The sequence below is a fragment of the Trematomus bernacchii genome, unplaced genomic scaffold (genome assembly GCF_902827165.1).
Source record: "Trematomus bernacchii unplaced genomic scaffold, fTreBer1.1, whole genome shotgun sequence".
Taxonomy (NCBI): domain Eukaryota; kingdom Metazoa; phylum Chordata; class Actinopteri; order Perciformes; family Nototheniidae; genus Trematomus; species Trematomus bernacchii.
Genome location: NW_022987683.1, coordinates 1,329,527 through 1,335,939, shown reverse-complemented (window position 1 = coordinate 1,335,939; position 6,413 = coordinate 1,329,527). Strand labels below are relative to the sequence as shown.

General features: G+C 48.2%; 1 long non-coding RNA gene across 1 annotated transcript; it reads right to left on the bottom strand.

Moving 5' to 3' along the window:
• Positions 1–2,066: 2,066 nt before the first annotated feature.
• Positions 2,067–3,226, bottom strand: LOC117487674. Its single transcript, XR_004556426.1, has 3 exons — positions 3,182–3,226; positions 2,738–3,073; positions 2,067–2,100 (listed from the first exon to the last, which is right to left on the bottom strand). It is a non-coding gene; the product is annotated as an uncharacterized LOC117487674 (long non-coding RNA).
• Between the last annotated feature and the right edge of the window lie 3,187 nt (positions 3,227–6,413).

The window sequence follows — 6,413 nt, the reverse complement described above, 5'->3', positions numbered from 1 at the left end:
AACTCTAACACAGAAAATACCTCCCCAAAACGCCTCGTTGGAGATACGTCACTGCCCATTTGAGTCTTCCATTTAGTTCCGGGTACGGCATGATGTCATGCGGTACCCGGAACGAAATGGACCAATCCCGAAGAGCTATGGCCACACCCAGCGGCGCTGGCCGCACCCTCTGCCAGCCTAACATTTACTGTTGGAAGCTCTGGTTCAGTTCACAATCGATCCAGTCATGCCAATGCCAAGGACCTGTTTCCTGAAATGTGAGGAGAAATCTGAGCTGTTTGTCCTACCGACGGAAGAACCACGACGAAGTCAGTGGTTGAAATGTATTTTTAACACTGTTCCTTCAGAGGTTCGAAGAACGTTACTGTGTGCGCGGCATTTCACAGACGAAAGCTTCCAAAACATTGCCCAGTTTTAGGCCGGATATGCACAGCATTTGAAACTGAAGGACGATGCTATTCCTAGTTTGTTTGGACCGTTTGGAGCAGGGGAAGATTCGGGTACACAACCTGTAAGTTTGCATTGTTATTTGTGTATTTATCAAACAAGACTGTTTAAACTTGTAAACTGTGTTGGACTGCTAAGCCATTGACACAGTGCTAACTGTGCTAACTAAGTTGCTAGCGTTTCCATATATCAACTCTAATATCAGCAGATGGCCTTGCATACATGTATCTCATAGCAGGAGAATGTCTGCATTCACACACGAAATACTCATAGACAGTATACTCCGGGTGATTTGCCGTACGGTCAGTCGCGAAACGTAATTACATTATAGCTGGCGTAGCGTGTATGCTACCGAGCTAACCAACGGAGCTAGACATGGGTTTGCTCGAGAACACATTTTTGTTATGCCAGCTACAATGAATGTAGCAGACTACCCGTATAAGATTGCAATTGTAAACACGTTCTTGCTAGCCTAATATGAATCACTAGCTTTTGTTCATAGTGGTTTTATTACACTAAACAAGCCCAGCTTACTGGGCTAACGACGTTGCTAGTGTTTAAATATATCAACTACAATGTCAGCAGATGGCCTTACATGTTTGTCATGGCAGGAGAATGTCTGCAGTCACACACGGAATACTCAAACAGTATACTCCGGGTGATTTACCGTACATTGTGACGGTACATGTACATACTGCATGTATAGCTAACGAGGCTAGCTATACATGCTAGCGCAAAACAATGTATTCATGCCAGTTACAATGAATGACTGAATGTAGCAGACTACCCGTATAAGATTGCAATTATAAACACGTTATTGCTAGCCTAATATGAACCACTAGCTTTTGTTCATAGTAGTTTTATTACACTACATTATAGTTGCCGTTCATATCGTGTTAGCTACCAAAGTAAACAAAGCTAGGTTAGTATATTAGCTGGCAAGCTTACTGTGTTCATTAGATAGATGGATTAGATAGATACACACTCCTACCACAACTACTACTAACAAATCTAAAACAACTAAGTTTCTCTAATATTTTGTGATTTGCATTTGATTTCGTCCAGCCAGATCCTGCCGGACAATACATGACGGGACTACCACACTGATGCATCGTCCTAAAAAGCCCCGGCTGCCTGCGATAGGCAAGATGCCGACAACGGGGAGGAATTGATGATATACCGTGTATGTATATTTATGTTCATTTTGTACATTTCTAAAAATAAAGTTTGAAGGAAATACTTCGTGGGCCTATCCTTTCTTCCCTGAATTATTTGCTCCTATAACATATCATTCATATATAGCAAACCATGATTTGATTTCTCATCAAACAGTAGTAGTTTATTACAGGTAAAAATAACTTACTCTTTGTTATGACCGGCTCGTAGGCCACAACGGAAAGACAAGGAGACATACACGAGTTTACAAAACCACGGCACATTTATTGTGGTAAATGCAGAGATAGGTGGTCGAGGGGAGAGGATCGCCGAGTTTGTCCTTCTGCAGCCGCTTTGGAGAGAGACAGGGGCCGCCGTGTGACTCCGGGCAGCTGGGCTTAATAGCACCTCGGCTCCGGTCAGGTGTCCGTGATCGCGCTGATTAGCCTCTTCAGCTCCACCCCATCGTAAGACCTGCAACACACCTGCACAAAGGCCCTGGGGCCGTCACACTCTTCTATTACAACAGTTGTAGGTACAGTTCGGTTAGTTAGCGTATTAAATATACGGCTGTACCGACGCCATTATAAGACTGATGTTCCGAGAGCGAGCCGAAAAAAGCACTGTTAGACATGGGCGGAGCCTCTCTGGTGGTTGACTAATCAGAACAGAGTGGCCGAGCTGACCAATCGGAGCACACTTGGCTCACAGGGAGGGAGGGGCAAGAGCTCCAACGAGTCATTTAGTGGAGAGAGTGAATACTGCTGAATACACATACTTTACAGAGATGCTGTATGCGAAACCAATGTGAGTTTGGAAAATTGCACAGTATAAATCTATTTTAGTATACCTCAACAATGTAATTATGATCAGTGGAAATGGCCATGACATGGGCCCTTTAAATGAACATGCCCTCAGACACTGTTTCCTGCAATATGTTGCGGCAGTGCCCCGATACCGGGGTCTCTCGGGCTTAACAGGTTAAATGAAGCCGAACAAAATGCACTCAGCTAAACTGTTTTCCTTTAAACAAATAATGTTAACATTATTAGAATTTTTTTATCAGAATGTTACTTTTACATATAGATTGTTTTAAGAAGGATAACCACAGAGAATACTTTTACAATAATCCTACCTGTAATGCTCAAACGTGCCGTGCTGAAATATGGAATCCCAGCTATGTAAAACCCACAGAAGTAAAGTCCAGAGTCAGATACATCCACTTGTTTGATTTCGAGAAAGAGGTTGGAGGTGTTGGATGTCATCTCAAATTTAGATTTTTGAACTCCATCACAGTAGAAAACCTTGCTGTAAGAATTGATCAACACGGCAACACAGCTGACCTCAGTTCTGTTCACCAGTCTGAACCAGTATGTCATGGTGTCATATTTGGAAATGTTGGCGCACGTCAATGTGGCATTTTCACCAGGCTGGACCTACACAGAAACCGGGACAGAAGTCGAGCCTGAAACTGCGAAGAAAAATATATATTTACTTTCAATTAAAAATTAAATTTGGATTTAAACAAAATCACCAAAGACATACATGCCATTGAGAGTAATTCAAGGGCAGTACTCACAGAAGCTGCAGAGACTTAAAGCTGTTATCAAGGTAGAGGTCTTCATGCTGGGTGTGATTGTGTTACGATATCCGATAGGACCCAAACGCAGGACACGGCAGAGTGTTGGAAAAAGGTTTATTGTGAGGTGGAGGAGCGTGGAGAGTAATCCGGTTGGAATGATGACTGGTGGCTGCAGGTGATGGTAACTAGGCGGCTGGAGAGTGATCCTGGAGCATAAGAGAAACAGGTGAGAAACGTATTCCATGTACAGAGAAATAGCTTAAATCGGCTAAGAAGGCTGAGAGTTACCACTGGGGTTTAAACAACGATCTGGCGCTGACATGTTGTGGAGCCTCCGCTGATATACCATTAGTAAATGGCTGAATGGGAATCAGGTGTGTAAGCTGATTGCAGCAGGTGGAGATTTGCAGCAGGTGGAGATTGAGCCGGGAGCCAGGAGTGACAGCCACCACGCCCACACAGACAGGGAAAGGGAACACACACTCACAAGGGAGGTGGCTGAAGAGTAGAGCCACCACAGTACCCCCCCCTTAAGGGACGCCTCCAGGCGGTCTACCAGGTCTACCAGGTCTACCAGGGTTATCACGGTGGAAGTCCCGAACCAGGGACGCGCCCACGATGTTTCGCCGGGGAACCCAAGACCTCTCCTCTGGACCATAGCCCTCCCAATCCACAAAATATTGGAATCCCCTTCCACGGCGACGAACGTCCAACAATCGCCTGACGGTGTAGGTTGGGTGATCATTGATGATGCGGGGGGGGTGGGGGAACACTCACTGGAGGAGACAAGGGGCTGCTGGCAACAGGTTTCAACAGAGAAACATGAAATGTCGGATGAACCTTCATGTGTGGGGGAAGCTTGAGTTTTACTGCAGATGGGTTGATAACTGAGTCGATGATGAAGGGGCCGACATAACGTGGCGTGAGTTTCTTCGACTCTGTCTTGAGTGGGAGATCTTTGGAGGAAAGCCAAACACTCTGACCTGGTAAGTAGTTGGGAGCCGGGGTCCTGTGGCGGTCTGCGATGAGGCAGTTGCGGGCAGCGGAGCGGAGCAGGGCGGCTCGGGTGTCCCTCCACACCTTATGACAGCGACGAAGGTGGGTCTGAACGGAAGGAACAGCAACCTCCTCTTCCTGGGATGGAAACAGGGGTGGTTGGAAACCCATGGCACAATGAAAGGGTGAAATACCTGTGGCTGCATTTGACAGGGAGTTGTGGGCATATTCGATCCATGGCAGATGTGGGCACCATGACGAAGGGTTCCTGAAAGCCACACAGCGAAGAGCCGCCCCCAGATCCTGGTTGGCCCGTTCCGTTTGCCCATTCGTCTGAGGATGATATCCAGATGACAGGCTCACTGATGCTCCCAGAGCCTGACAGAAGGCTTTCCAAACGTGGGAAATGAACTGGGGACCCCGGTCAGAGACGATGTCGGTGGGAATCCCATGGAGTCGAACAACATGATTGACCAGAAGATCTGCAGTCTCTCGGGCTGTGGGAAGCTTGGGAAGAGCAACAAAGTGTACCATCTTGGAAAATCTGTCCACAATAGTTAGGATGATGGTATTTCCTTGTGACAGTGGAAGTCCAGTGACAAAATCCAAGGCCACATGCGACCAAGGACGCCTAGGTACCGGCAGCGGGCGAAGCAGGCCAGAGGGAGATTGGTGGGAGGACTTGGCGCGGGCACATACTGTACAGGCAGCAACAAAGGCCCTGGTGTCTTGAGCCATGGAAGGCCACCAGAACCGTTGTTTTAGAATAAACAGTGTGCGATGGACACCAGGATGACAGGAGAGACGGGAGGTGTGTGCCCACTGCAGGACCTTGGAGCGAACAGGGGTAGGCACAAAAAGACTATTAGCTGGGCAGTTACCTGGGTTAGGTTGCGCCCGCTGAGCCTCCTTAACCAATGACTCAATCTCCCAGGTAACAGCCGCCACCACGCAGGAGGCAGGCAGGATAGTGTCTGGATTGGCAGCTGGTCCTTCGGAAGCGAACTGGCGAGAGAGAGCGTCCGGCTTGAGGTTCCGTGACCCTGGACGGTAGGTAAGGGTGAATGAGAAGCGGCCGAAATACAGGGCCCATCGAGCCTGACGAGAGTTAAGGCGCTTGGCAGATTGGATGTACGCCAAGTTTTTGTGGTCTGTCCATACAATAAAAGGGAGCTCGGCTCCCTCCAGCCAGTGCCTCCACTCCTCTAGGGCAAGTTTGACAGCCAGCAGCTCTCTGTTACCCACGTCATAGTTCTTCTCAGCTGGAGTGAGGCGGCGAGAGAAAAATGCACAAGGATGTAATTTTTGGTCTCGTTCCGAGCGCTGGGAAAGAACTGCCCCTACCCCGGTGTTGGAGGCATCGACCTCCACCACAAACTGGCGAGAGGAATCAGGGTGGATGAGCACAGGGGCAGTGGTGAAAAGTCTCTTTAGCTCCGAGAAGGCTGCATCGCACTCTGGGGTCCAGAAAAAACCAGTTGTAGGGGAAGTGAGTCTGGTTAAAGGGCCCGCCACTCTGCTGTAGTCTCTGATGAAGCGCCGATAAAAATTGGCGAAACCAAGAAACTGTTGAAGCAGTTTAACTGAGGTTGGTTTGGGCCACCCCGCCACCGCTTGGATCTTCTCAGGGTCGGTCCTAATCTTTCCTTCCTCAACGATGTAGCCCAGGAATGAGACTGTGTTGACATGAAATTCACATTTCTCCGCCTTCACAAAGAGTCTGTTTTCAAGGAGTCTCTGCAGCACCTGCCTGACATGGATAATGTGCTCCTCCTTGTTACGGGAGAAAATGAGAATGTCATCCAAGTAGACAAAGACTGACCGGTTGAGGAGGTCACGGAGCACATCGTTCACCATTGACTGAAAAACTGCTGGGGCATTCGTCAGTCCAAAAGGCATCACCAGATACTCAAAGTGACCGAGTGGTGTATTAAAGGCAGTCTTCCACTCGTCCCCTTCACGGATTCTGACGAGGTGGTAGGCATTGCGGAGGTCCAGTTTGGAAAAGATGGTGGCTTCCTGGAGGGGTTCAAAGGCGGAGTTAATGAGGGGTAATGGATATTTGTTTTTTATAGTGATGGCATTGAGACCCCTGTAATCAATGCAGGGCCGCAGTGAGCGGTCCTTCTTGGACACGAAGAAGAACCCAGCACCGACCGGGGAGGAGGATGGGCGGATGACACCAGCAGCCAGGGAGTCATGGATGTAACTCTCCATGGATTTTCTCTCAGGG